This window comes from Chionomys nivalis, chromosome 6, assembly GCF_950005125.1.
Source record: "Chionomys nivalis chromosome 6, mChiNiv1.1, whole genome shotgun sequence".
NCBI classification, from domain to species: Eukaryota; Metazoa; Chordata; class Mammalia; order Rodentia; family Cricetidae; genus Chionomys; species Chionomys nivalis.
The window spans coordinates 73,546,625-73,571,812 of record NC_080091.1 but is presented as its reverse complement, the minus strand read 5'-3'; the positions used below and the strand labels follow the sequence as shown (position 1 = coordinate 73,571,812).

Sequence of the window (25,188 nt, the reverse complement as noted above, 5' to 3'; positions counted from 1 at the left end):
TTTCTCCTTTTCACTTGATAAGAATAGTGCTCCTCTCTCTCCTGCATGATTTGTGGAGGGCACGTGGTGGCAACACCTTCTCAAGCTGTTTGATTGACAGCAGGAAACCACCCCAATCATTGTCAAACTATTTGGATCTAGGTGTTCTGCTGACAGCTAAGTCCTCTCTTGTTTTCCTTAGAATTAAAGGAGAGCAGTAGGATATTTTTTCCCTCTTCATTTTAAGCTTTATGAAGGAGGCATCAGAAAGTCTGTTAATTAAAATTCATAGCCACCAAAAGCCTCATTTCCATTTAGTTGAGAATATGAAACACAAGGGTCACCCAGAGGCAGCAGCCCACAGGACTGCTAGTAGCCTCATAGTACCAGATGGTGGCGTCCTTTAAAGACAATAGTGCTTATCTTTTCCAAGGTAGTCGATATGATAAGTTCCCAAGTGTGTACACACACACACACACACACACACACACACACACACTCAGCAGTACCATAGCTATAACCTGCTGTCTCTGCACACACATGCTCCACTATTTTTTTTTTTTTTTTGCATACAGGATCCAGTCCTCCCATTCCCAAGCACATTTGCATGGCAGGAAAAATGAAAATGAAAACTAAGCACAGGCAGGGCCTAGGAAGCAGGAGAGAGAGAAGGGTAGGCTCCCTCAGAGCCTGGCTTGTTATGCTTTAGGTCCTCGGAGGAGGAGAGGATTTAGTTACAAATCTGTGTTCTCCTTCCATCCCCACCCTCCTTCCTAATGCTATGACTTTAGGGGAGTCCTTTACACCGCCCTTAGTTTTTTCCCTCAAATGGAATCTTGTCACATGACTTCTCAGGTCATTCCGATGATCACAGCAGAAAACAGCACGGGAAGGCAGCACTTTGAAATCCCCAGCCGGTGTCAGGTAGGAGTCTTACTGCATTCGTCACCCCCACCCCACCCCAGTTTCATCGTCAGGTTGGCTGCCTGATTCAGGTCTCATCTGCATGGTCTCCTCGTTTGAGAAGTCGCCCTTCCCATCACTCTCTTCACCCCAGTGTGTTTCAGTCAGACACCTCACATGTGAAATGGTTTCTTTGCTAACCTGTTTATTGCTTTTTTCTCCCTTTACAGAGGAGAGAGGCTATTGTGGAGTCTAGAGGTCTTTCTCAATTGCTTGCTACCATGTTATTTGAGATGGTCTCTCGTTGAACCTGGACCAGAATCTGGAGCTGGGTTACACTGGTTGGCCAGCAAATGCCCAGATATGCTGTTTCTGCCTCCAGCTCTGGATTGCAGGTGAAGAACAGGGTTTTGTTTTGTTTTTCATTTTTGTTTTTTTTTTGGGGGGGGGTTCTAGGTGATCAACCTGTGTTTACATAGAAAGCATTTTACAAGTTAATCTGTTTCTCTATCTCAAAAGCTTTTAGGGGGCAGAGCTCCTTTTTGCATTCCTGGGGACAGTTTACAGACGTTACAGTTCTATCTGTGTCCTTCTCCTTCTGGTCCTCACACCCCAACCCTGGTTGGCATGGAACCATTAGTAGACCAGACTGGCCTTGAATGCATAGAAATGCGCTTGCCTTTGCCTCCCAAGTGCTGGAATTAAAGGTATGGGTGACCATGCCCGTCCCACAGTACAGCATCTATGAGTCCAGATTACAGAGGCTAAGAGCAAAGACAGCTTAGACGTCAAGGTAGAGATCAAACCCAGGACCCTGTTCCTGTTAAGCAAACATTGTACCCTTGAGCTACAGCCCTAGCTTTTCAAGGGCAGTTTCTCAATTAGCTAGCTAGGTGACAATGGGCAAGTTCTTTCCCCTGTGTCTAAATCCGGCACAGTATTTAATACGAGAGAATAACTGGAAGGTTGTTTTCTACTCTTCAATGAGTTAATACACTAACAATGAGCGTGACCCTATGCTCTGCTGCTTCGAGCTTGCTAGTCAAATGACCCATTCTTTTATCACCCCAGGGCACAGTGTCATCCGGTTCGCCCGCAGGAGCTAAGCGGAAGTGGAGGTCGGTTCCTAGTTCCGACAGGGCGCTCTGCCACCTACAGGTGTCACCGCTCCGGGCTCTCCCAGTCGGGGACAGACGAGCCTTTTCTGGATGGTTCTCTCGGGAAGGGAAGTCGGGAAGCCCACGCCGCGGCTGTGTGGATAAAGGACACTGGAGCCCCGGCCGCACGGCTCTGACGGCAGCCTCTGGCTTCCTTGAACTCGCGGAAGGAAGGTGGGGGACTCGTGGTTGTGGACCACAGAGGGCAGGGGAGGTGCAGCGAGGGGCGGGGCCAGGGGCGGAGCTAGACGATGGGCGTGTCGATGCACACGGTCAGCGCGCGCCCGGCTCGAGGCTCCGCAGTCTGGACGTCGCCCGGTCCCGGCTTGGCTCAGCCCGCGCTCTATCTAGGTAAGGACCGAGGGACTCCTGGCGGGGAGGACCGGACGGGGTGCGCGCCCATGGAGGTGGCATCCACCTGCTGGAGACTGACTTTAGTGGGATTGGGAAGAATCTTATGCCTTTTGCGTAGAGGTGAGAGTGGGCTCTCCGCGTCAGGTGAGGGACCCGTCCTCTTCGGCCAGGAAGAAGGGACCAGTGTGCTCCCCTGATGGCCGCGCCTTCCCCGTGGCTGCAGCCTGTCTCCGGGCTCCCGATGTGAGCTCCTTTGGACTTGGTTTCTGAGGTGAAACCAGTCGCTGTTGAGTTCCCTCCCCAGTAGAGCAGCAGGCTGCTTTTCTCCTCTGCTTGTCCCACGGGAAAGTTAGAATCCTCGAAGATGGGTCCACAGTTGCCTCTGCCAAGTGCGTCACCCCGTCAGGTGCACTTATTTATTTATTTATTCCCCTCTGGGAAGTGGTATTTGGATCTTGATAAACAGCGTCGGAAAAAACTATGTGGACCTTGTCCCAGAACGGTGCAATCTTCGCTGGATCTTAAATTTCTTAACTTTTTCCTGTCATTGGCAAATAACAGTTATGTGTTTGTGTACCGGGTCCCATGTCGGGCCAGTCTTTGGGAACTGAAATATTTGATTAGACGAGTGGATCTCAGTGTTAAGTTGGAACAACAGGGTAGCTGATGGAGTAGTGGGTTTGGAGGCTCACCAGCATAGTTGTGTGCGTTAAGCTATGCCTTACATTTTTTCCAGTGAATCCCCATTTTCCTCTTAGGAAACTCTGACAATCTATCCCCTCCCCAGATAATTCTCTTTTACAGAGCTAGGGAGTGGTAGGAGGAAGCACTAATGTATCAGCAAGTCTCCCAAGCATATTGTGGGGTTTAATAGATTAGTTAACAACACTGGTAGCTCTTTGGTCTGCAAGACTCAAATGTAATGTGGAATAGCTTGATTTCTATGGGGAGAGGTGGACAGAAACGTGGCTAAACTTATACAGTAAGTGTTTAAAAGCATTGTTTTTGTTCAGTTATGTTTTCATTGTTTAGGAAAGGCTTGTCCTTTCACCAGGCTCTTACTAATCAGATCACTATTCCTGTCTTTGACAACTCAGGGTGCTTTCTGTACTGTGTTTATGTTAATGGCCCCCATTCTTCCCACAAGGGTGTGTGCTTTCTGGTTTGTGGAACTGTGTGGGACAAGTATTGTAAACACATGCAAATCAATGCTACGCTCTAGTTGGCAATACCTTTGCCCTACATGGATCTTTGGCCTAGAATTTTCCTCTCTTCCCAAGTAGGAAAGAATCTAAAGTATGAATGTATGTTTTAGCGTTGCCAGACTGTAAAGTTTCCTTACTTTAGTCTGCATTAAGTTCTTCAGAGCAGGGCACGGGCTATGTTTTTATCAAACCTGTAATGATCAGGAGATGGTCACCTTCTCCCCTACGGTTGATCGTTAAAGAAGATTGGAGAGACTGTGGACAATTATTGGTCTGTTTGTATTCTTCAAGAAGAATGACTAGCTTTCTTGCCTTCCTCCAGGTGCCGAGGGCGCTGGGAGATTGATTAGTCTTTGGGCCTCCACACACACCTCTGCCTACAGGTTCTCCAGGCTGCTCTGGTTGGTGCCTCCCTTCTTTGCCCTGCCCTTGTTCTTCTAGATTTTGGTATCTGCTTCATCCCTCCCTGGGTCTTCATTCCCATCTGAGGGAGATCATTTGTTATCTACAGCATTAGTAAGGGCACTGATACCCAACGTGGTGCTGGCTCCCATGTGGATGCTCGGGAAATGTCTGTTGATGACATTGCCCGTTTAGGGCTCCCGTAAGATGCTCTCTCGTCTTGACCAGTGTACAGCAGGTGAAACAAAGTCTTTCAAGTTGAATACGTACCAACAGTTTTGGGAGACAGCCGTATTGGTTCAGTTAGGGTCCTCAGTGGAACATCCAGGTCTGTAAAAAAGGAATGAAATTGACGTGTGATCATCAGCAGTGGGAAGCTTAACTTGCCCCATGTGATTATGCTATTAGAAGAGATCTGTTGGACAAAAACAACCACAAGCCACCTAGAGGAGAGGGTTTAGAGGATATTTTTCCATCCATGCTTGCTTCCACCCAGGTCTGCCTTTTTATCTCTGCCTGGGTCAGCCAGTCCTTCCTTGGGTTGGTGTATAACTATTAACTTCCTCTCTATGTTTTACTCTTTAGAGCTTAGATGACCTAAGTTACCATGAAACAGAGGTTGAAAGTTACATTTTTTTTTCTTTTGAGAGAAAAAAGGAAGGAATTAAAAACAACAAAACCAAATCGAACCCCACAAACAACTAGTTTACCATTGGGGAAGCAAACACATGTAAGTGTAAATATATGTAGGCCCAGAATGTGGGCTTGTGGATGGCTGTGTCAGGGTAGGCTACAGTGTTAATGGTAGGTCGATAGTCACAGCTAAACCAAGCACAGATTTTTGTGTTCCTTGGAATTAATAACTGTTTGACTTGTGTGTGTGTGTGTGTGTGTGTGTGCGCGCGCGAGCGCGCGTGTGTGCGTATGTATGTACTTCTCATTAATTTAATCCACAACCCTTGACTAGTTAGTTTTCCAAGCCTTCCCTTAAAGGAATCAGGTCTTCTGCTAATTTCATTTTTCCCAGAAAGCTGAACTTGAACTTCCTGGCTTACAGTACTCTGGAGAGGTGGACTTCTATTTATGGGGACAGTTGCCACTCTGAGGCTGTCCTGTCACTGAGAATCCTGGGACTCCCCCATCTCCTCTTCCCTGCGGTCCATCTCCTGGTATCCATGTAACTTTCTTTATTTTGGTGGACTCCTCAGAACTTTCTGGAAAAGGATGCATGTGATGTCAATCTTTCTGGACTAAGAATGACTGAAGATACCTGTTTCCCCCTCAAAATTTGCCGATTGGCTGAGTGTAGAATTCTGGGGTGGAAATTTCAAAGGGTGGGTATTATCCAGGATCTTCTAAATTGTGACCTTCTGGGTCCTTAATCTTTATGCACAGCCTGAGTAGAGGCCACAGCCCTGCTGTGCTGTTCTGTGGGGGTCTGACATATTCTCTTGTTCTCCACCATCATCTCTGAGTTTCCTGGTGCTGTGCCTTGGTTTGCCTTTGTTTTCATTTCATGTCCTGGGCCTTTGAATCTGGGAATTTTTAGTTTGGGAAATATTCTTGAATTATTTCATTGGTGATTTTTTTTCCTATTTCTCCTATTTGTTGTTTTATGTTAGGTATTTTAGATCAATCCTCTTAGTTTGTACCTTACGTAATTTATGTCTTGTTATTTCCAAAGTCTTTTGGGAAGATTTTTCTCAATATTAGTATCCATTCTAACATTGAATTTTTCAATGTCTTTAACATTGTTACTGTTGTTAGTATTATTATTATTGTTGCTATGTAGTTCATGCCAGCCTAGGCTGGCTCAAAGGCCATTCTCCTCCTGCCTTAACCTCACAAGGGCTGGAATTACAGGTGTGTCACCGTATCTGGTTCTAATAATGCTTTTAGCATTTTGAATTTAAAAGTTTTTTATTGTTGTTGTTCTCCAAGTAGGTGCAATTGGGCACTCTGTGTGTGTGTGTGTGTGTGTGTGTGTGTGTGTGTGTGTATACACTTCTTTTTATTTTTTGCTTCTAGGATCTTATCTCTGGGGAACCGATTGACTTTTGACTTTTGATCTAGAAATGTGCCTTCCCTACCCACAGTCCTGGGGTTTGCAGAAGTGTAGTGAAAACAGTCAGGGTGTTGGGGGTGTTCCTTCTGGTCTGGTTGCCCTGGGTTACCCAACAAGCTGAAGATGTGGGTTGGCTTGTTGGCTTTAGTTTCTTCTTAAGCTGATTCAACTGGACCTCCCAAGGCAGGCTGGGCTGGGCCAGGTGCAAAGTCTGTGGTGCCGTGACTGGGCCTTTTCTAGTTCTTTTTGGTGTGTGGGTGTGACATTTAGGTTTTTCCTGGAGATGGGCAATGTATGTGACACGAGTGTCCAAGGTGCTATTTTTCTGGTAACTCTCTGGCCTTGGACTGTTGTGTTGTCCTTGTGGTCAGATCAGGGCGATCTCCGATATCATTGCTGGTCTGATGTGAGGGACCAGAGGGCTCTTCTGGTCTTCTCGGGGCTGAAGGAGTGCCTAGCTCTCACAGTTGAGATGAGGCTGGATGTGGAGTCTCAGAACCCTTTTGTCCTGCTCGTCCAAACTTGACCTGAAGGTAGAGAAGAGCTGCCACTTAACTTCTCCACGTAGGTGAAGGGATGTTGGAAGGTTCAGCTGGCTTTTTTCTTTTTGTCGTGTTGGGGATGGAACCCAAAACCTTGAACACATTAGATGCTCCCTCATCCTTACAGAACTCAGCTTTCTGAACAGTCTAGTTAATCCCCTTGCCTTTTAGCTCCTTCATCTAAGAAGTATGTGTTCAATTGTTGTCTTCTCCTCACCTTACAAATGTGTCTAGTGTTGTGTTTTCTCTCTCTTTTCTGATTTATACGTCAAAGGAAAAATACTTTTCTCTCTCATTTGATTTTATTGGGATTTCAGTGAGGGGTAGGAATGTGGGGGTGTTAAGGAGATGCTTTTGATCCTCCTGCCTTTAGTGCAGGAATGTAGATTTCCTCAGCAGCCAGTACCCAGACTCCAGCAGCTAGGTGTGATTGGTGTGCCCTCACCACTCACACCTGTGAGTCTGTGTCCCTGCCTGTACCACAAGCACATGCTTTCTAGCCAGTCTGCTGCAGAGAGTCTCACTGGATGGACCTCAGATGGCTTCAGTTCTCTCTAGTCCACTACTAGTTGAGCAAAATTGTAGGAAGCCAAGTCCGTGTGTAAACCAGGCTTAGACCTGTGCCCAGGAGCTCACTAAAGGGAGCTCCTCACTCTAGAGGGAGCTCACTGGTGTTTGGGTCCTGGTCCTCTTTCTCCCCTCTGGGTTGTCTTTGAAGACTCTCAGTGGTCACTTGGGCCACCACATGTCTTGTGTGAGGGTAATTTGAAGGATGGTCCGTGTGTTGTTGGTGATCGTTTGGCCTCAGGACTGGCAGATATGGTTTCTCTGGAGGCCAGCTGCCTTCCCAGAATCCTCTCTTCCTGTTCTCAAGTGCTTGCCCTTCTTGGAATGTGTACCGAGTTCCTGTTTCTGGCTGGCAGAACAGGGATACTGACTTAGCCTGCCCTAAGCAGCTTTCCTGGCCCCAGCTTACCAGCTGAGTCATTGCTCAGTCTCTCTTCTTGAATTGTGACCTTCAGCATTTTTTTCCAGCAGCCTCACGGCCTCAGCATTCTCAGTGGTGACACACAGAGGACTACCCCCAGGCGTCAGCCTCCACAGAAGCAGGAAGAGCATTTTTCCCTAACCATTTTCCCTGCAGGCTGGGCAGAGCGTTGAACTCTTGGAAGGCAGGTGTGCCCAGGGATGAGGAGGAGTGTGAGCAGTGGGCATGGCTGCAAAACAGCCAGCTTTGACTTGACCATCGGTGGTGGCTGAGAGAAAAGGACAGACATCAGAAAAGAGCCATGTTGCTGTTCCCCAATGGGTGCCCACAAATGGCTTTAGTTCTCTTTAGTCCACTACTAGTTGAGCAAAACTGTAGGAAGCCAAGTCCATGTGTAAACCAGACTTAGACTAGGAGAAGCCTAAACACATTGGTTTTATTATTATTATTGTTGTTGTTGTTGTTATTTTATTTTGTCTTCATGATTGGTTCTCTCTACATAGCCCCGGTTGGCCTTGAACTTGTGGTCCTCCCAGTTTAGCCTTAGAGGAGTTGAAATTACAAGAGTGTACCACTATGTCTACTGGGCCTCTTTTCCAAAGGGAATGCTTGTGTGTATCTATTTGTCTGTCTATCTGTCCATCTGTCCATTCATCCATTTATCATCTAACTTTTGTTTTGAGATGGGGTATCTCTACGTAGCCCTGGCTAACCTGGAACTCACCATGTAGACGGGGCTGGCCTCAAACTCACAGAGACCCTTTAGTCTTTTTGTCCTCAGTGCCGGGATTAACGGTGTGCACCATCACACTGGGCTCTTTTTTTCAGAGTGAGACATGGTCTTCCTGTTAGACCCGTACACACCTAGTGTAGCCTAGGTTAGACTCATCCACACCCAGTGTAGCCTAGGTTAGACAGACACAGCTGACTCTAATGCTTAGAAAGGTTTGAAGCTGTCAAAGCCCCCTTTAGCTTACACATTTCACATGAACTGGTTTTGTTTTCCCACCTATATCATAGATACTATTCTAGAGAAAGCACAGTATTAAAAAAAATACTTGAATGACTTTTCCCAGATACTAGTAGACACTTTGCAGTTAAAAAAGATCTTGTCATAATTAAACATCTTCTGTCTTGTTGTCTAAATTAGCTGTGTTCCTGACTTGAGTTTTACTTTGCCCGTATAGAAGGAGACATAGAATCTTTGTGTTTTTTTCTGGGTGTATTGTTTCTCATATTTGTTAGAAATATTCTTCACAGAAACATGTGCTGTTGTTCATATTTTCTGTCTATGCTTTTCCTTAACGTAGTGCCAGACATTACCTTGGCTTTTGTGGTAAAGATGAACGACCTGGGTGTGTGTGTGTGTGTGTGTGTGTGTGTGAAAGAGAGAGAGAGAGAGAGAGAGAGAGAGAGAGAGAGAGAGAGAGAGAGAGAGAGAGAGAGAAGTACATGTGGTAAAATGGTCTTTGGCGAAGGGGGAGACCTTTGGATTCCAGCACTATGTATGTATTTTCCTCTTGTAACTAGCTCCTTCTCACAGGCTTCAAATCCCCATTCATGGTGTGAGATGTGAATCCCACAGATTTCTATTGGATGTCCTCCTCCTTCTACCCCGATTCAGTGGCCAGCACCTTTACCCCTTCCCTTTCATCCTGCACACAGATCTAGCCGGGAGTCTGATTTTTCCTTAGAGACCCCCGCTTCCTCCTTGTGGCCACCACTATTAGATTTCTACCACGGCCTGTGACATCTCCACATGAACCGGACCAAAAACAGACTGAATCTTGTTTCTATTTTCTTTTCCCATACACGGATGATTTTAGGGTTCTATGCATTTTTTCCCCTTTGGAGGACAATTTTTCTTCTTACTCCCTCCTGGGATGAAGGGCTTCTAGTCTCTACTAACTCCTGCTAGAGAATCACACATATAATCACCACGAAAGGGTCACCAGCCATGAGAGGGCATCCCAGACTTCCAGTTTCCCCCTCTTGGTCCTCTGAGATTGACATCATGACATGTGTGTAGGAAGAGTAGTTTTACACAGGTGGCTTGAGGCTGTGTGTGCAGTTGTTGGTCTGTAGGTCAGACGTAACAGCCAGAAGAACCTGGCATAGCTGTATGTGGTTGTGCACGCCTTTAATCCCAGTACTTGGGAAGCAGAGGTAAGAGGATCTCTATGAGTTCGAGGCCAGCCTGGTCTACAGAGCGAGTTCCAGGACAGTGAGGACTCCATAGTGAGACCCTACCTAAAAAAAAAAAAAAAAAAAAAAAAAAGGCAGTAGCAGGTGACAGGCCCATGTCTAGGGCCTTGTTCTTCTTGGGCATATTATTTGTTTAGACTTTTGGTAGGAACTCTCCAAGGGTCAATAGCAAAAGGTGGAGAGGTTTTGATGGTGACTCTAACTCCCTTTTTCCTTGTACTGGGCCAGGGTTTACCAATCTTCCTGTGAAGGCATCTGAGGTACTTGGGAAACTCCAAGCCCTCCTCCCCCATTCCTCTACTGGGCAAGCAAGCAGGGTTCAGGAAAGTGTGCGGGCCATCAGGGGCAGCTGAGACGTTTACCATAAAAGAGCGAGGGTGGAGCAAATTCCTGCTTAGATCTCGCTCTCCAGACATCTTTCCTGCTATCTTGTTCCCATGTTTAAAGCCTCAGTTGTATTTCTAAGTCAGCTATTAACTGGAATTATGTTCCCATGCTTCAGCTATTTCCATCTATTAAACAAAGCGTAATGACACATAATTAATAGCCCACTTCAGAAAGGTACACAGCCGAATGCTTGTAAAAAACTTTGAGCTTTTCTGAGGGTGTTTTATACACATGCATGAACAATGAGATGGCTTCTCTATTTGGCAAAGAACACCTGTATTGTGCCCATTTTATAGACAGGAAAAGTGAGCCTTAGAGGAGACGGTGTCTTGCTGAGTGAGGATCAGAGGGTAAATTTAGCATAGTTGTCTATGGAGTTTTTCTCAGACTTGTTAGAACAATGAAATATAAAGTGCCCCGTCCATCCATTGTGTGTGTGTGTGTGTGTGTGTGTGTGTGTGTGTGTGTGTGTATACACATGCATGCTTGAGTAGCACGATTATACTGCTTTAACCAAATGCAGTATTTGGGGAACATGCTCCTACTTCATTAACTTCATTAGGTCTCCTTTTTAAAAAAAATTGCTTGAGAAGTTCATTAACTTCCTTCCTTTTTTCCTTCCTTCCTGCCTGCCTTTCTTTCTTTTTAAAAAAGGCTTATTATTTTTGTATATATCTGTGTGAATCTAAATGCACCCTGTGCATGTAGGTACCCACAGAGGCACGAAGGCATTGGATCTCGAAAACTGGAGTTATAGACAGATATGAGCTATGTGGGTGCTGGGAACTGAACCTAGCTCCTCTGCAAGGGCAATCAATGCTCTTAACACTTGCGCCATCACTCTCAGGCCTCATTAGTTTTCTTAAAGAATTTTAGAAAATGAAGGAATTCAGGGTGAAAAGTGTGTCTTTCAAGGTGATCTCAGAATCATTCTACACAAAGCTATTACCTGGGAATCAGTGGGTGCTTGGGAGAAATGTTTTTAAGAATGAATACTCAAGAGAACGGAAATGACAAAGGGTGAGACATTTCTTAGGATTCAGGTGAGTGGACTCATCTGATGATCGTTTTAAAAACAGTTGATACAGAAGAGGCAGGTGCTGTCACAGTACTGTGACCTTTTTGTCTTTGATGGAAGCACCTTAAAGGGAAGAAAAATATCTCGGCTCATGGTTTCAGAGAGATTTCAGTCCATCGTAGCAGAAAGAGTGAGTCTCATCACAGATAGGAAATATAGACACACACATGGAGGGAGGGGGAGAGAATTTTATATTCCATTTGTTCTATCAGGTCTGAGGGAAACTCTATGGACACGGAGTTAAATTTATCCTCTGGTCTCCAGCAAGAAAGCACTCCTCTAAGGCTCACTTCTCTACTGTTCCTGTCTGTGATGTCCGTCATGACAGTGCATTCTGTCATGGCAGCCGCATCCATGGTGATGGGAGCCTGAGGCTGTAGCATGTTCCCATGGTGGCAGACAGAAAAGGGAGAGCTAGACTGGACGCAGAAGTGAGTGTAGGCTTCAAAGGCACCCTTCCAGTGACCTGGTTCTGCTAGCCCCACCTCCTAGAGGCTCCCTGCCTTCAAAATAACTCCACTGGCTTGGAACCAGGTGTTTAAAACACTAGCCGTTGGGAACATTTTGGATTCAATCATAATAGGTGGTTAGTGAACCATAAGTAATTTCGCTCATTTTTTCCCCTGTGATAGTTTCCCAAGTTTTTATTGATATTTCTTGAAAACATAGTGGGCTTAGAGAAATAGGTTCATCTGGGGAGTAGAAGACTGAGCAAAATACTCACAAGGCGCTCTGCTCTTTGGAAGGATCAGCGAGGAGACAGGTGGCCAGGATGCCACCTTTGCATCTCAGAAACCGAGCTACCTAGTGCCAGGGAAGCCCTTTGTGCTGGCTACTCTTCTGTCAACTTGACACAAGCTAGAGTCTTCTGAAAGGATAAGTGAGAACATGCCTCCCTTAGATCAGGCTATGGGGCAATTTTCTTAGTCAGTGATTGATGGGGCAGGCCCGGCCTATTGTGGGTGATGCCATCCCTGATCTGGTGGTCCTGGGTTCCGTAAGAAAGTGGGCTGAGCAAGCCATGATGAGCAAGCAAGTAAGCAGCACCCCTCCATGACCCCCTGCGTCAGGTCTTGCCTTCAGGTTCCTGCCCTGCTTGAGTTCCTGCCCTGACTTCCCTCAATGACGAACTGTCACCTGTGAATTAACCCTTTTCTCCCCGGGTTGCTTTTGGTCATGGTGTTTCATCAAAGCACTAGAAACCCTAACTGCAACAGTGTTCACCTGAGTGCTCCTTTCCCCCAGTAGTAAACATTCCACATGTTTATTGGGTCTGTATATGCCAGGATCTCTGCTAAGGTCTACTCATGGCTCAACACATTTCACTCTCTGAATAACGCTCAAGTGAGTAAGATTCTTTTTGGCATTTTGTAGACGCAGGGCCTGAGGTTCAGTGAGGTTTTGCTATACTTCTAAGTATTTTCTGAGCCTAGAGCTTTCTCCTTTGTCTTCTGCTGGGCCCCTTTCTCACCTACTCAACATATTTGAAAGCCTGGGGTCAAATCCGAAGACCTGCCCCTCATAAAATGAAAGCAGTCATTTTCTTCAGGTGTGGCCCCAAACCCTCAGCCCTGAAGAGAGCCCGAGAGCACTTCACGGCAGCAGATGGAGATACTCCGTGAGCCACGCTGACTCGGACATTTCTGCTAACAGGGCTGTGGATGTGGTTCAGGGGTAGGCCTCGCAAGGCCTCGGGGTGGATCTCTGGCCGTAAATCCGTAGAGGGAAGCTTCAATACTCTGATTTCCCTGTATAACCATATCGTAAATGATTGATGAGAAGCAGCTAGGAACAACGCGAAATAATAAACGCAGCGCAACAGAATGCAGTGTCATTCAGTCCCGTGTCCCGTGTACGGCAGTTCGCGAAGTGAAATGTTCTTTCAGTAACAGAGTTGCCGTTCATGGGGAGATGTTTTACACCGCTCAGTTTTAGATCAAAGTGCCTGCTGCGGGAAGGCTGTGTTGTCGGCAGTGCGGAGAAGATTTGTGTGGTCACAGCCACGTTGACGACAGCACAGTTGCAGAGCAGACAGTCCCCCTGGCTCCAGAGGACCCACTTGACTGCCCCCATCTTATTTCCCGGCCTGTCTCTCAGGCTACCAGACATAGTTGTGCGGGTTCTTGCAAAACCCTGGGCTGTCATTTGCATCAGAGACTTGGTGGTCAGCTTCTTTTCTGCTACAGATTTTAGAGAGATAGAGGCAATGCTTTTAAAGGAAGGTGTTGGGCCTCCTAAGCTGTGCACAGGCATTTTGGGGAGAAAATGAGTAGTTGTCATTTCTGCGTCTTCTGAGTGAGCATAACTGTATTATATATTATTACCATGACTCCTTACGATGAGCAGGGTCCCATCCCCCTTGCCAGTGACTGGAGATAGGAAAGCAGCTCCAGTCAGCCTGTCCTTCTGCTGAGAGTGTGCCCAGAGGCACGTTACTCTCCACACTGTTTTACTTTGGAGCCGTCTGTGTCTTCCTGGTGATTTCATTCCCAGGTGCACAACACATTTCTTGATTTGCATTGTCACCTGGCTTTAGTTCCTGGGCCTCTGGCTTGTGTCCTTAGTTGCTCTAATGCTCTTTGACCCTGGACTCACCGATGGAAGTGCTGACGTGGCTCTCCTTCATGGAGTCCTCGCTCACCCTTCATGTGGTACAGGCCTTCTCATGACACTCAATGTCATCGTGGTGGTTTCTAATAATAGTGACGGACTCTTGCTTGCTTCGTGTCAGGCATTGTGCTGAGCTGTTTATGTATGTTATTTAATTTATTTAATTTAGCCCTTGTAAACATCTCCAGGAGGCAGGTATTATATCCCATTGTCTAATAAGGAACTGGAGGCATTGAGAAATGAAGTATTTTATCTGAGGTCATGTAGCTGATGAGGGTCAGCCCCCTGACTTGGAAGCTCTTCTGGATTGGATTGTTATTACTGGGGTTGTACTGTCTGTGGCCCCTGAGTCCTTAGGAACAGGAGCCCCACCATAGTAGGCTCACTGGTTTTTGGCCCTAGCTTCTTGTCTTTGGGAACTGGAGTTCAGGTGGTTTGGGTAGAACTCAGTCTAAGGAGTCCCTGCATCAGACCGTGTGAATGGCTTGGGAGCTGGTACTTAATTCTGGCTGCCTCCCTGCTCCCCTTCTGCTTTCTTTAAGCAAGGAGGTTTTCTCTGGCTCCTAGGAGAGAGTGAGTTGTCACCCAGGGGGACGTGGCAGTGAGCGGTGGGGAGAATGGAGACAGCCGCCTTTGAAGCTCAGGGTTTCAGCTGTGCTCATACGTCCAGGGCTTTAGACTTCTGTGAGCCAGTAGGTTTGTGTTGTTGTTTTCTTAAATCTAATTATTTACAGTTGACAAAATCCTCTTCAATTCTGAAAATGCAGCCTTAGCTTCCTGATTGCCATGGTCCGTCTCCAGGGGAGCATAGGCATTCTTGGGCCTTGCTGTCTCCTCGGGACCCAGATGTCTTTGATCCCTGCAGACTTTGGGTCCTATCAACCTTTGTGCTTTCCTCCTAGGTTGTCACTCCTTTCTCCAGTGAAAGGAGACACCACACCCAACCCTCCCATAGCACCCTCCCCTTCCCCAGGGGTAGCCCACACACATGGGTATGGGCGGGATGAACGTTGATCCTTGAGTAGAATAGAAATCTGTTCTTCATGGACATTAGGGAGTAATCACCATCCTACTCTTTGAATGCTGATCAAAGACAGCTGAGCACGCAACCCATCTGGCTCCTGGCCCTCTCTGGGCTCCCAGCCCAGCTTGGACCAAAGCCTCCTTCTCGGCCTTACTTGCCTTCACTTTCCCGCCTCTCTGGTCTGCTGTTTGCCTGTGGCCTTTCACCCCGGCTGTGATTCTATACTCCATCCTTTGCTGGCTTCCTTCCCGCAGCCCTCCGAGAGGGAGACCTTGGTTCCTCTGTGAATCAGTTCTCCCACATACAGCCCAAACACTCCCTTCCCCGCAGCCCTCAGAGAGGGTTACCTCTGCTACGCCCAGGGCATCTCTTTCTGCCCTTCTCCTTTAGAGTTCAAGCCATTCTTGCACATACCCTCCTGGCTTCGCCTCCTACCAGCCTGTTAGTCATTCTGGTTTGATGGCTTTTGTTCTTCTCTCCCAGCTCTGCCTCGCCACCCGCCCCCATCTTCATGTGTGCAGCTAACTTTCTATTTGCTGTAGCAGTGTATATGGTTGCTTGTATGTGGAGGTCTGTAATGGGAGTGGCTGGTTGTAATAAAGGGGGACTTTATGAGAGATATAAGCCAGACCTTGGGAAACAAATAGGATTGCTGTAGGTAGCTCAGCAGTTGAGGAACTGTCCAGGCAAAGTGAACAACTTGTGGAGAACCTAGAGATACGAAAAGGCTTGCTGGGATACTAATGGTAGGAAGGGAAGAGAGAACCCAGTTCCATGAGGCATAATTGTATAGGCATCCTGCTGCCTAGGAGCACCAGGTCCTACCTGGTGATGGGAGGCTTACATTCTGGGATGCTAGGAGACAGTGGCTGTATACTAGCTAGGAATCAAAGTTCTCAGCCCTTTAATTACTCTGGGCATTAAAAGTCAGATAACTTCCTTCATGATAGTAAAAAATGACGTACACTATATAAGCTTATGATGTTTCTCAAAGCATGTTTTATAGAATACTACAACTCCGAGAGATGTTAATAAGGTTCAAGGGAAATAGAATGAGTTCTATGACCAAATAAAGTTGTGAAACACTGTATTTGATGTGATTCATAGAGCATGCTCACATATTAAATGCTCTCAGAAATGCACGCAAGAAACAGGCTTGATGTTGTTTAGGCCAGGTTTTTCCGAATAAATAAACTTGGTCATTCATTCCTTTGACCATTAAACATGTAGAAAGCACACACTATAATGGCATGGCTATAACATGCAATAAACATGTAGGAAGCACAAACTATAATGGCATGGCTATAACATGCAATAAACATGTAGGAAGCACACACTATAATGACACTGCTAGCCACCGTGCCCCGCTGTAGAGAATGTTGGCATGCCCCTGCCCTTATGAGATTCTGGTTGGGCATAAGTACTTGTTGTCATCTGACAGGTTGGGAGGTGTTGGGAGGCGCTTGGTGTGGCAAAGCCCATGCGAAGGTTGTTGAAACATTCTTGCTTGTACTCTGGCATGGAGCGATGTAGAATGACTGTCTATCTGCCTGTCCCTCTGGCCTCGTGCCTCTGTCTTGCATCAGTCTCTCCGCCTCTTCACAGAGATCTTCCTGTCCCACCTGCTCTGCTTGGACGGAGCACATGGCAAGGAAACTTTCAGGTCTGGGAAGTCAGTGACTCGCCCGAGGTTACCCAGCTAGTTGCTGAAGAAGAGCCAGAACCTAACCCAACTGGTTCTAAGTTCTGTGCTCATTGCGTTCTTGATCAGAAGGGGCAACTTGAAATGCTTAAATATGGAAAAAACCAGAACTTTAAGTAGACTCAGTAGGTTGAGTGAGACCCTGTGGACGATGGTAGTTTGACCAGTGTAACACAGGGATCTCCACCAACCTTACTGCTGAGTGACGAGGTGGCCGTGTGCTGGGCCAGGTACTTCCTGTACATTTCTTTCATTTCACAGCCCTGTGAGGCAGTAATTCCTACCTTGTTTCACAAATGAGGAAGGAAGCGCGGAGAGTGAGTGTAGTATCCATTTTGCACAGTTTGTGAGGCTAGAGCCACACTTCTCTTCTCGGCTGTTTTGAGCCCATCCCGTGTGAGGTGTTACGGTTTTTATGTTCAAACTGGCAGAGTCAGTGTGTCTTTTCCTCTTTCCATGTGAGCTTGTCACCTTTGCGAAAACCGAATTTCAGCCAGTTCTCAGGAGGCTGAGTCAAAAGGAACACTGCAAGTTTGGGGCTAGTCAGAGCTCCTTACTGAGACTGGTCTTAGCAAAACAAAACAAAACCAACCATAAAACAAGCAAAAAGACAGTAAGACAGTTCTCTCTCTCTCTCTCTCTCTCTCTCTCTCTCTCTCTCTCTCTCTCAACTAAAACATACGAACTAACCCTTCTCTCAAAAAGGATCTGTTCCACTCACTGACAAACTCAGCTAGGAAGCCCCTGCACAACATTTAATGAGTACCTAACGGTGTGAACGAACTTTAGGAGCTGAGGATCTAGGGATGGGTGGGATGCACATGCAACTTAACAACTAATGGCAAAACATACAGCAAAAGTACACAGAATTAAGAAAAATTTACAGTGATTACTGGAATGCTAAGAATGGGAATCAAACAGAATATAATGGACAAGATGTTTTATTTTTTCAGTTATTAGTTTTTTGTTTTACTTATTTATTTAGTATTTATTTTATGTGTATGACTGTTTTGGTGCAGCTATATGCACCACATGATTGCCTGGTGGAGTATTGGATCTGCTGAAAGTGGAGTTAAGAACAGTTGGGAACCACCATGTGAGTCCCAGGAATTGAACTCAGGACCTGTGCTCGTAACCCCTGAGCCATCTCTCCAGCCTTCACTGCGTTTTTTTTTTTCCTGAGATAGGCTCTTACTGAATAGCCCTGGCTGGACTTGATCTTGCAACCTCCCTGCTTCCCCAGTACTGGGACAGCAGCAGGCTTGCGTCCAGCTAGTCTGTCTGGTTTAGATCTGGGATGCATCAGTTATCTTTCTTGTTGCTGTGATAACAGCAGCTTAAGGAAGGGTTCGTTTTGGTTCACAGTTTGCAGGTTCAGCCCATTACGGCACAGAGGTCTGGTGGCAGGAGCTGGAGGACTGGTCCCATTACATCCACAGTCAGGAGGCAGAGAAGAGGTGATGCACGCTAGTGCCTAGCTCATTAGCATCATCTTGTTCAGCCCAGGGCTCTAGCCAGGCAGGTGGTGTAACCCACAGACATGCTGGGTCTTCACACCTCAGTTCAACCTAATCTACATCATTCCTCACAGGCGTGGCCAGGAACTTGTCTCCTAGGTGAGTGGAGATTCTGTCAAATGGTCGGTCAATATTAACTATAGCAGGTAGTGAGAGCAATGCCTTGTTTTGTGAAAGTGACGTGTAAGATAAAATTCAAATTAGAAGGAGTAAGTGGAGTGGGGAAAGGAAGAGGAAGGAAGAGGGACAGAGATAGGTAGATAAGAAACATCCTTAGGCAGAAGGCCCAACACGTACAAAGGTCCTGCCCATGGATTTCTCAGCTGTAAGAATAAGAAGAATGGTAGTAGTATGTTTAAGTCATGGTGGGTCAAGGTGAGGGTGGTCCTAAATACAGTTGGAGTAGGAGATACGCTAAGTTAAAGTGGCTCTTAGTGTAGGCCACTTTATAAGCAGGAATAACAACATGGACATGATTCATGCTTTTAAAAGACTGCGCTGACTGGCGAATGGAGAAGCTGTTACAAGGAGATAAGGAGGCAGTGGGGGACATTGCAGTAGTTTTGATAAGGTTATGATGGTGGCTATAGTTTTATCAGTTATCACCACAGTCATGCTGTATAACACACATCCCCATATAAACTCAACAGCATACAAGAACAATGATTCATTGTTGCTCAGGAGATTATGGAATGGTTATGCCTGATCTGAGCCAGGCTCTGTTGGTCTTGACAAAGCTAGCCCGTGCTGTGTGGCTGTAGTAACTGTGGGTCAGCTGAGTAGCTTTGCCATACTGCCTGGGTTTTTAACTGTTTAGGGTTGGGAGTACCGAATGTCAACTGCTTTAGGAGGACTTTGCTGGGGTAGCTCTGTTCTTTCCCATAAGTCCCCTCCGAGAGCCTAACTTGGCGTCCTTCTCGGCACATTTTTAAGGGCTGTGGCATAGAGCAAGACTGGAGGTACAAACAGGCAAAGGCATCTTAAAATCGTACCTTTGGTTAATTTTGCTTCTACCCTAAGTCAAAGCAGGTTATTTGAAGGCCTCCATAGTCAGTGTGGGAGGGTGGTGGCAGCTGGCAGGCCCTGAGGCGAGAGGAGAACACAAGAATTAGGGGTGATGGGCATGAATGCTAATGGAGGAAAGTGGAGGAGAGAGTTGAATAGACTTAGAAAATACTTCCTATCTACAGCTTGAAGAAATGCTGAGATGTAAGATATGAGGGTAGGGTTGTGGGGGAGAATCAAAGAAAGCTCCTGGATTTGAGCCAAGTGGCCAGGGAGCCAATGAGGCATTTCCTCAGATAGCCAAGACTGGGTCAGAAGCAGGCTTTGGGGTGCCTAGAGATCTGAGATACCTGGCTGGTTCTGAGAGAAAGATGTCAGGATTGTGGTTGGATGTAGAGACTGAAGCCATGACGTGAGACCAGACATAAAGAGAGTATCTAGGTGTGAAAGCAAAGCAGGCCCAAGAAGGAGCCTGGCACACACGGAAAAGTGAAGTCCAGCAAAGAGGGGCTGATTCAGTCAGTGTTCTATCGCTGTGAAGAGACGACACGCCCAAGACTGTTCCTATAAAAGAAATGCCTACGGTTTCAGGGATTTAATCCATTATCATCATGGTGGGGAGCCTGGTGTCACAGACCGGCATGGTGCAAGAGCAGTAACTGAGAGCTTTGCATCTTGATGTATAGATCGCATGCGGGAGAGAGAGGGAGAGGGAGAGAGAGAGAGAGACAGAGACAGAGAGACAGAGAGAGACAGAGAAAGACACAGAGAGAAAGGCAGATATATATATATATATATATATATATATATATATATATATATATATATACAGAGACAGAGAGCCAACAGACACTGGGCCTAGCATAGGCTTTCGAAACCTCCAAGCCCACCCCCAGTGATGCATTTTTCTCCCACAAAGCTACACCCACTCCAATAAGACCACGTCTTCTAATCCTTCTAATTCTTCTCAAATAATTCACCGACTGGGGACCAAGCCTGCAAATAAATGAGACTGAGAAAGTGCAGCCTCTAAGACCAAAGAACTAGAGGCCGGGAGAGGCTGAGCACCTACATGTGTTGAATGCAGTTAAGAGGTGAATTAAGAAGTGAGCACCGGGTCTGGCCACAGGGGGACATCCTTAGTGACGGGGAGGTACAGTCTGGGTAGACTGACACACAGAGCCTAGTGGGAAGAGTTTGAGGAAAGCATGTGAGGGGAGATAGACGGGCAGAAAAGACATCTCATTTGTCAAGGACGTTTCAGAAATAGCATGGTACTCAGAGGTGCAGGCGGGTCAAGTGAGTGGTTCCTTTGGGGGATTGTAAATGATGTACCATGCCAGAGAAGGTGGGGTGCACTGAGGACAGAGGACTACTTGATCAAGATGCCAGAGAAGAGGGGTATTCCCACCCCATGTTTTATGGTTAATTAGGAGTAAAAGTGTATGCCCACTGTTGGAACAGTTTCTGATGTCAACCTGGGTGGAGAGTGCATGAGTTCTCTTGTCCTTCTGGGCAGGTTTGGTGCCTGTGCAGTAGGTTCAGCTAACACACACGCATGCACACACACACTCACACACACATGCACACACACATTCACACACACACACACAAACCACACACACACAGAGATACACAGTTTCACATATGTACTCACATGTACTTTTTCTTTTCTTTTCCCCTTTCCTTTTGTTTTTCCTTCTCCAATGCTGGAGCTCAAATTCAGAAAACATACTCCACCACTGTGCTCTGTTCTTTGTTTCATTCAAGTAGCACTACAGAACAAAGCCCCTTTTGGAATAGTGATGTCTCCTGCGTTGGTTTGCACAAGAGCAGCCCCCTCCAGGCTCATATGTTTGAGTGTGTTCCCAGTTGGTGGACTGTTTAGGAGGGATTAGGAGGTTCAGTCCTGTTGGAGTAGGTATGGCCTTGTTGGAGAAGGCCAGGCCTGTATCTCTGTATCTCTCTCTCCCTCTCCTTCCTTCCCTTTCGTTGGCCCCCTCCTGCCCATGGATCAGATGTAAACTCTCAGCCACTGTCTCCATGCCGTGCCCGTCTGCCTGCCATTGTACGTCCCATCATGAAACTCACAAACTCTAAACAAGCCCCCAGTTAAACGCTTCCTCTTCTAAGTTACCTTTGTCAGGTGTCTCTTCACAGCAGTAGTAACCAGCCCTAACTAACTAAGGCATCTCTGCAGGTCATGCATTGACCACTGATGCAGGTAAATTCAGCCTTAGGTTTTGATGTGGTTTACACGTTTGGCAGATCCCAGGCAGAGCGAGGAAGGGAATATGAATTAATGCGCTACCTTCTCATTCAGGCTCTTAGACCAGCATCATTTGATTTTCCTTTCTGACTGATACAAAAAACCAGTGGCATCTGGTAATGCTGATTCCCATTGATTCATAAATTAATGATCGTAGCCGACAACTCAGGGTCCCAGAGAAGCTTGTATTCTGGAGTTCCAGCTGAGCCCTGACTTCCTTTTAGAGTTTTTTAAGCCACTGTACTTTTGAAGTGTAAGGTAGGTACTGGAGAAATGGCTCATGAGTAAGAGTACTTGGAACAGAAGTGTGGGATCTGAGTTTGAACCTCTAGAACCCATGTAAAAGGAGGTAGCCCATGTCATAATGACAAAATGGACGGTAGACAGAGAATCCCCAGAAGTCCATGGACCAGCTAGCTTGCATAACAACAAAGCTACAGGAGAGGCTGTCACCAACAAGGTGGACAGTGCAGACCAACACCTGAGGTTGTCCTCTGATCTCCACGTGTGTGCCATGGCATGCGGGGCCCACACTCACACACATCCTCCACACACTCAGAGATTTTAAAAAGTATACAGCCAACGTATCACACACTGGAGATCTGAAGTGTGTTTTGGCTGAGGACAAGCAGATAGTCAGCATTCTTGGGCATCTGTTTTAATTAGCCCTCTGTGAGTGTACACGCAGAGTGTGCCAGGTGGGCTGGTGAGGTCGTGCAGAGAGCTGAGGTGCCTTGTCGGGGTTTAGTAATGACCATGGAGAGGCTTTGTTCCATGGGTGTGTCTTATAGTGTGAGCAGAAAACACTCGTGTCTTATAGTGTGAGCTGAAAACACTCGTGTCTTATAGTGCGAACTGAAAACACTCGTGTCTTATAGTGTGAGCTGAAAACACTCGTGTCTTATAGTGTGAACTGAAAACACTCGTGTCTTATAGTGTGAGCTGAAAACACTCGTGTCTTATGGTGCAAGCTGAAAACACTCGTGTCTTATGGTGTGAGCTGAAAACACTCGTGTCTTATAGTGTGAGCTGAAAACACTCGTGTCTTATAGTGTGAGCTGAAAACACTCGTGTCTTATAGTGTGGACTGAAAACACTCGTGTCTTATAGTGTGGGCTGAAAACACTCCCGTCTTATAGTGTGAGCTGAAAACACTCGTGTCTTATAGTGTGGACTGAAAACACTCGTGTCTTATAGTGTGGACTGAAAACACTCGTGTCTTATAGTGTGTACTGAAAACACTCGTGTCTTATAGTGTGGACTGAAAACACTCGTGTCTTATAGTGTGAGCTGAAAACACTCCCGTCTTATAGTGTGAGCTGAAAACACTCGTGTCTTATAGTGTGAACTGAAAACACTCGTGTCTTTTAGTGTGAGCTGAAAACACTCGTGTCTTATAGTGTGAGCTGAAAACACTCGTGTCTTATAGTGTGAGCTGAAAACACTCGTGTCTTATAGTGTGAGCTGAAAACACTCGTGTCTTATAGTGTGAGCTGAAAACACTCGTGTCTTATAGTGTGAGCTGAAAACACTCGTGTCTTATAGTGTGGGCTGAAAACACTCCCGTCTTATAGTGCAAACTGAAAACACTCGTGTCTTATAGTGCAAACTGAAAACACTCGTGTCTTATAGTGTGAGCTGAAAACACTCGTGTCTTATAGTGCGAACTGAAAATACTCGTGTCTTTTAGTGTGAGCTGAAAACACTCCCGTCTTATAGTGTGGACTGAAAACACTCGTGTCTTTTAGTGTGAGCTGAAAAAACTCCCGTCTTATAGTGTGGACTGAAAAGCCACACCTTTGCAGGTCTGGTCAGAGCTTGCTTGCTTCCTTGCTTTTTTGTAATTTTAAAGTTTTACTTTACGCGTATGAGTGTTCTGTCTGCATGTGTGTACATCTACCATGTGTGTGCCCAATGCCTTTGGAGGTCAGAAGAAAGCACTGGCTCCCCTGGAACTGGAGTTATAGGTAGTTGTGAGCCATCATGTGGAATCAAACCTGGGTCCTCTGTAGAAACATCCTTCCAGCTCCTCAGAGCTTTCTGATTTGCTGGAAGTAACACTGAAAAGAACACCTACCTGCCAGGGTCTTATGATTCTGACCCCTAATAACCAGAGATTTCCTAGCTTACTGTTAGTTAAGAGGAACACAGATGAAGCTGAGAAACAGGACTTGGGTCAGATGCAGTTTTTCCCAGGCTAGGTGCTTCAGGCCTGTAAACCCTACTTATGAGGCTGAGGCAGGAGGAGTTGAGGTTTGAGACTTGCCTGGGCTACAGTCTAAGTTCAGAGTCAGCCTGGACAAAGTAGTGAAACCCTGTCTCAAAATGAAAAGCTTCAAAAAAGACCAGAACACGTACCTTACAGTGGTGGAATGCTTGCCTAGTGTGAGGTTTGGTCACCAGCACCGCAGGCAACTGACTAGATGGTGTTGGAATGTGTGAGTGCTTGCACTGGGAACTCTGGGTCTCTGAGACTGGAGGCCTTCTCTCTTACATTGAGACATTCAGCTAGGCACATTATAACAGACCCAGACCATCAGAAAAGCACATATTAACCTTTTCCAAATTGACAGATGTTTCATTTTTTTTTTCTTTTTTCTCTTTCTTTTTTTTTTTTTTTTTGATTTTTGAGACAGGGTTTCTCCGTAGCTTTTTGGTTCCTGTCCTGGAACTAGCTTTTGTAGGCCAGGCTGGCCTCGAACTCACAGAGATCCGTCTGCCTCTGCCTGGGATTAAAGGCGTGTGCCATCACCGCCCAGCCAGATATGTTTCAATGACACGATGTTTTATTATTTTCAATGTTTGATTTAATTTCCTGTCCCATAGGAAGAAAACCATGAATGTCTCTCCTTCCAGCTTTTGTCAAGAATAAAATTGGAATAACACCTAGCATATCTATCTATATCAAAGATAATATTATCTATTTTTTGTTTTATTGCCATTTCTGAGTTAACCAGAAAGTAAGCTGTCTTGCTCAGCCAACATAAAAAATGCCATTTCCAAGGCATCACTAGCTAAGCCATTATCAAGCGTTAATATCTGAAGTAGTCTGCTGGGGAATGCTTTTGTTATTTTTGGCCAAATCCTGTTGAAAATATCGGGCAGCAGCTTTCATTTCTGTTAAAGTCCCCATCAGCAAATTTCCCCTTGGAATTCAGTAATGAATTTTTCTTTTGATAAATTGGTATCATAAAAAAGATCACAATTTTCTGAGGTGCACGGCTGTTTCTCCCCTTCCCCCCTCCCCCAGATTTGGGGAAGTTCCAGTTTCAACAATCACAGTTCTGAGTTCTGGCTATCAGGGTGGAGCAGAATTGTTGCCTGTGTGAATGGGAGCAGAGGGAATTCAACTCTGTGGGCCAGCCAAGAAAAGACAGAGAGGAAAATATCGATCAAAAGAGTGGCAGTGATTCCATTCCCGTTCCATTCAGTGGGTGAGCGATTGCCCTAGAGCGTGAGAGCGCTCTCCTGGCCCTCCCCCGGCCTGCCACTCCCCATCTCAGTTGGCAGGGCTTTTCATCATGTGTGGCTATCATGGTTAAAGGCAAATGCCTTTTCCCGCAGACTGCCTCCAGAGCCTAGTGCAGTAACTACTGTAAGGCAAAACCAAGAAACAGATCTGTGATTTCCTCTGGGCTACCTGGTTTAAAGAAATAAACCCAGGTCTCCCATTTCTCCCACCATCCTTCTGCCCCTGGGCTCTCACCTCCCTTCATGACTCAGTTGGGCCATTTATCTGGTTTTGACCAGTGGCGCAGGAGTGCATGGAAAATCTCAGAGGCGTGGATGTGTGTGC

General features: G+C 46.3%; 1 protein-coding gene across 1 annotated transcript in view; it reads left to right on the top strand.

The window, feature by feature from the left end:
* The first annotated feature begins 2,349 nt into the window (after window positions 1–2,349).
* Tec (tec protein tyrosine kinase) overlaps window positions 2,350–25,188 on the top strand; it is a 105,138-nt gene continuing 82,299 nt past the window's right edge. The window contains exon 1 of the mRNA XM_057771684.1: window positions 2,350–2,390. The gene's annotated coding sequence lies outside the window, so the exon portion shown is untranslated. The remainder of the gene's footprint in view (window positions 2,391–25,188) is intronic.